Raw genomic sequence first — 6000 nt, 5'->3', positions numbered from 1 at the left:
CGGCAAAATCAAGCCCTGGCACAGAGGTGCGTAGAGCTGTTCGTGTTCTTTCCTCAGCTGTTCTCTCCTGTTAGCCATGCCCACAGACTACGCAAATGAGTCAAATCCCTGTATATGTCTCTGGGATGAGCTACTCTCCAAGGAGCCACCCAGGAGTGGAAAGAGACTTTCCATAGAAATTGTTTGAATTTCGAGATGGAAATTTCTTCTAGGGATGTAAATACAATTTTAAAAAGTTAACTGTTTAAACCAGCGGTGTCCAATAGCAATTTGATGCTAGCCGCACTTGTGGTTTGAAATTCGATGCTAACCACACTTTTGGTTTTGAATGTTTCTTACTCGCCACATTATAAAAATGGATTTAAAAACACATTACAAACGACCTTTCAAATCATTAACAGGTACTACTAACACAAAATTACTGTATCCTAGCCACGTTAAGCTGTATATCGAAGCCTGCAACCTGTCTTCCAGTGCTGTTGTCTTCAATACACCAACGCATTGCTCATGCATATCCTATTGAATTGTGGCTAATTTGCCACATGCGGCTAGTGGTGAACGTATTGGACACTGCTGGTTTAAACAATTAAAATATGGCATTTATGGGCCTGCTCTGGCTGGCTGGTGCTCTTCCGGCTGGGCCTGCTCCGGCTGGCGTGGGGGTTAACAGTTAAGGCGGCTAACTGGTAAGACTATGCTTACCAGGTAATCACTTTACCTTTTACATCCCTAATTTCTGCACACAGCTCAGAGTGCTGATGGAAGGAGCATGGAGTCATGCAAAGCTGGCCAAAGGAGCACAGGTCAGGGAGCCCATGGAAACTAGCTTGTAGAGGTAGGTTACAGACTGGAGCTGAGGTTCACTCCACGACCCCACAGGTCTGACACCAACTGGGACGGCACAAAGTGTTTTACATGGGGATACTGGAGTTTTCCAAAGTCTCAAGAGGCCTCTGGGATGGAATACACCCCTGTATTCAAACCCTACACACTGCTATAATAATCTTTGTACAAATTATGCCTTACATGATAGGTATCATTTGAAAACTTATAACTTACTGGCCAGTATTATCATAGTGAAATGTATGCAGCAACTTTGTATTAAAAAATTAGGAACAGAAGCTGAAATTGCAACTGAAGTGTGTTGACCAGACACATCTCGGGAGTGGGTAAAAGTGTTTCTCAAAAACAAAGGAGAAGTTAACGCCTCTAGCCGAGCATGAAACCTCTTTCCCACCATGTTCACGTCTTCCCGCTCAGCTGAGAACTTTATTTAGGGGTTGCTTTGAGAAAAGTCTGCATTTCAAAGGGAGATTGAACTATAAAAGAGAGGGGCAGAAACACCTCTTGTTATTTCTCCCTGTTCATCTCTGCTTATCACCTAAAAGGACAAAAAGGAGCCCCTGGACCTCAGGAACTGATCCTGAACTGGAAACTTGGTCAGCAATGCTACTGGAAACCTGTGGCAAGGGACTTCTCTTTGCACCACGTCTAGTTTGTTCAGTTTAGTACTAGGAAGTGTTTTTATTTTTATTTTTCTTGAAACCATTTCTGACTTTGATGCCTCATTACTTGTACTCACTTGAAATCTACCTTTGTGATTAAATAAATTTGTTTTCTTCTTTAATTGAAATGAAGTGAACTGTGTGGGCAGCTCCATTTGGGGTGGGAAAAATGACTGTAGATTGATCCCCCTTAGAGGGGCAATGGACCTATTCTATCAGGATTGTCCAGGAGAAGGCTGGACAATACAGGCCACACGTTTCTGGGGGAAAGCTGGGACTGTGTGTGTATTGGGATCACCCTGCAGTAATAACCAAGGCTGTGAAAGCCAGAGTGTGAGCTGAGCATGGCTGGCAGGCAGCAGCTACACACAGACACTTGGGATAAGACCGGATGCTGGAGGCTGTTTCTGAGTGGTCCAGGTTGGGAGCTACAGCAGCAAATCATTACTGGGCACCCCAGGTTACAGGGCAGGCAGTGACATGCCCCCCCACCTCTCCTCACTAGTTTGGATTACACCCTGGATTGTGATAGCCTCATTGTCTCCTTGGATAGTGAGAATAGACACAACTCATATCCTAGTTGGATGTTCCAAGATTCTGCCATGAGTATGGGTCATTTCCTGATTGGCCCAGGCCAGCTTTGCCCAGCAGTGTGACCAGGCTGCACCATCCAACAGAAATGGTATAAAGTGTCCCATGTTGTTCAGCACGTCGCTTCCTCAAGTCAAAATGTCTGTACGAAGGAGACGTGAGTGGGACCAGCATCACCTGGCCATAGAGGACACCGCCTGCTGGGTAACAACTTTAGTCTGGTTGCTGACAAGCACCCTACTAACTCCCTCCTGTAAAGTCTGATCTTGGGCAACCGCTGAGAAATACACCCAGAGAACAGGCGTATGGATGTCACAGCACCTTGAGTGAATCGCCTGAATGAACTCCCTCTCCGTCTCTAGAACCAGCCACTGCAACGGTGAAGCTGAGCTAGAGAAGTCACCTCCATGCCAGCTCCAACAGATATGTAAAAAAAAAAAAAAAAGTCATTTTGCTATATATTGGTTAATGAACCATATTTACACACTGGTTAATGAATTGACAGCGTGGTTGTGTTAATCGAACTGCTTCATATCTGAGTTAACACCCTCTGGGCGACTAAAATGTCTGATGTGCAGAGGCGACTGGTAACTGCTGGCAGTGGTGAGGGGCACAATGTAAAGGCTCTGGTGCTCCGCTGCAGGTTCAGGGCAGGTACTCAAGCGACAAAGGAGTTTTGATTTCTAGACCTACTTTTGACGTCATTGGGTCGGGTTGCCCCCCACCGCCCGGGAGGCCCCCTGATATATTGGGGTACAAATGAGCCCACCTATTCCATCAGCCTGGGCTCCCTTACCCTGTCCTGCTGAGCCAGGCCCTCCAGCCTCCTTCAGCACACACAGGTACGGCCACACCCAACTGCAGAGAGACACCGACACTGAAATTAGCACTGCATGTCGGGCTCAACGGGTAGTGGTCAATGGCTCCATGTCTAGTTGGCAGCCGGTGTCAAGTGGAGTGCCCCAAGGGTCGGTCCTGGGGCCGGTTTTGTTCAATATCTTCATAAATGATCTGGAGGATGGTGTGGATTGCACTCTCAGCAAATTTGCGGATGATACTAAACTGGGAGGAGAGGTAGATACGCTGGAGGGCAGGGATAGGATACAGAGGGACCTAGACAAATTGGAGGATTGGGCCAAAAGAAATCTGATGAGGTTCAATAAGGATAAGTGCAGGGTCCTGCACTTAGGACGGAAGAACCCAATGCACAGCTACAGACTAGGGACCGAATGGCTAGGCAGCAGTTCTGCGGAAAAGGACCTAGGGGTGACAGTGGACGAGAAGCTGGATATGAGTCAGCAGTGTGACCTTGTTGCCAAGAAGGCCAATGGCATTTTGGGATGTATAAGTAGGGGCATAGCGAGCAGATCGAGGGACGTGATCGTCCCCCTCTATTCGACATTGGTGAGGCCTCATCTGGAGTACTGTGTCCAGTTTTGGGCCCCACACTACAAGAAGGATGTGGATAAATTGGAAAGAGTCCAGCGAAGGGCAACAAAAATGATTAGGGGTCTGGAACACATGACTTATGAGGAGAGGCTGAGGGAACTGGGATTGTTTAGTCTGCAGAAGAGAAGAATGAGGGGGGATTTGATAGTTGCTTTCAACTACCTGAGAGGTGGTTCCAGAGAGGATGGTTCTAGACTATTCTCAGTGGTGGAAGAAGACAGGACAAGGAGTAATGGTCTCAAGTTGCAGTGGGGGAGGTTTAGGTTGGATATTAGGAAAAACTTTTTTACTAGGAGGGTGGTGAAACACTGGAATGCGTTGCCTAGGGAGGTGGTGGAATCTCCTTCCTTAGAAGTTTTTAGGGTCAGGCTTGACAAAGCCCTGGCTGGGATGATTTAATTGGGGATTGGTCCTGCTTTTGAGCAGGGGGTTGGACTAGATGACCTCCTGAGGTCCCTTCCAACCCTGATATTCTATGATTCTATGGGAAGGCTTCAACTAAGGAATTGCTCAGCACTCAAGACCACAACCCCTCTGGAGTGTAAACCCAAACTTACATAGTCGTGCACTGCATAGAGAACTATACAGCATAAGCTCATGAAATTCGCCTCCTTCCTCAATGTGGAGGAAGATACGTACAGCTTTTGCCCATCAGTTATAAATTTCAGAAACTGGTTTTAGCAAAAACAAAACCAAGTTTATTAACTACAAAAGATCGATTTTAGTGATTATAAGAGAGAGCAAACAGATCAAAACAGATTACCTATCAACTAAAACAAACATGCAAGATAAACTCAATACGCTAAAGAAACTAGTTATCAGCATCAATTTCTCACAGCATCTTGGGCAGGGATTCAGTGAAAAACAAACACTGATTAGGTCGCTCCCCTGCCTTAAATAGGTTTCACATATGGCCGGAATCCCTTGATTTCCAGTGTGAGTCCATCCCCAGTCAGTGGAAAAGTACTAATTTTAACATGGAGTTCAGTATCTGGAGTCGTGATCACATGACCCTGCAGCCACAACTCAAAGTCTGTTTGCTGGGTCCACAGGAAGGCTTTCCAGGAAGGTGGGATGTTGGAATCTTAAAAGACCTATTGTTTTTCCTCGTAGCCCATCCAGACTGATTGCATTGTCTGGTGGGCGTTCCCCAGGTGAAAACCCACTTGTAATTGATTCATAATCAGTATTCCTAACTTCAGATACCAAAATGAGACATGGTTACAAATAGGATAATCATATCCAGTAATCATTACCTTTCCAGTGAGACCTCACATAACCCATCTTGCATAAAATACATCTCAGTTATGCTATAATCATGTAATAACAATATTGCTATGAAGAATATGGGGCATAGTGTCACCATGATGTTTTACGAAACTATGTAATAGCAGACAGAGAAGGGGGGGTGAGGACCTCTCCCGGCTGGAGAGAGCTCTCACCAAGGTGGGATACAATCCCTGGGGTTCCATGATGGAGCTTCAGAGAAGTGTGCATTCTTGGCAGGATTCGTTGCACCTATAGACCGAGTATGAAAAGCAGAATGGTAAAAACCTAGGGGCAGCTGTGGGATCAATTTGGACTGCAGCAACTATGTGGTTGTGATGGGTGCACCCCATGAGGCTTTACAGGGATATGATTATAAATGGATTTATGACATAAGTGGAATATGTTTTATGCTACATATACCATGTAACACATCTCTGTAAAGGTTTTGATCTACTGAATATATTCATCCTATTTGTATGCATGTGTCATTTTTCTGTTCAGTGTTATGAATACTGGCTATGTACTTGGTTAATTTTAAATAGCCTCAGTGAAGCAGTTGTTCAGCTGCCTAAGCAAAGACTATTCTCAGTAAGTGCCCAATCAAGAACCAATTAAGCCAACAATGAACTTGGAGACACCAATCCACATCTGATCTTTCCCAGGAATGTGGCTTGGCTGGTAAGGAACTCAATCTTGCAGGGACATGTGACTCCAAAACTCCATTTTGCAACTGGATTCTACATCAGTCCTGGTTTGAGCAGGGGGCTGAACTAGATGACCTCCTGAGGTCCCTTCCAACCCTGATATTCTATCATTCTATGATCGGGGAGGGAGGGGTGTCCACCCACAGGAGAAAGTCTATTTAAACCCCTGGGAGACCCCTCCATCTATATTCGTAACAATACAAACAAAAAAAGAGTGAGAAAGTGATTTTTCACAAAGAGATTCGTTACTAGACCTTTTAACAGAGAACTTTGAGTAATAATTCATTTAAACTACAATATAGAAATGTATTTCCCGCACCCCTCAGAAGCAGTGCAAAGGCTTGGGAGAGCCAGGGGTAATGAAGGAGCTGAGGGAGAGGGAAGTAATTACTGGGAAGGAGCCTGGAGTGAACTTTGAGAGTTGTTGGGTGTGGGTGGGAGAAGTATGGAAGAGGGGGATTTGGGGGGAGAGGGGAAGAGTG

The sequence above is a fragment of the Eretmochelys imbricata genome, chromosome 6 (genome assembly GCF_965152235.1).
Source record: "Eretmochelys imbricata isolate rEreImb1 chromosome 6, rEreImb1.hap1, whole genome shotgun sequence".
NCBI lineage: Eukaryota > Metazoa > Chordata > Testudines > Cheloniidae > Eretmochelys > Eretmochelys imbricata.
This window is presented reverse-complemented; position numbering follows the sequence as displayed.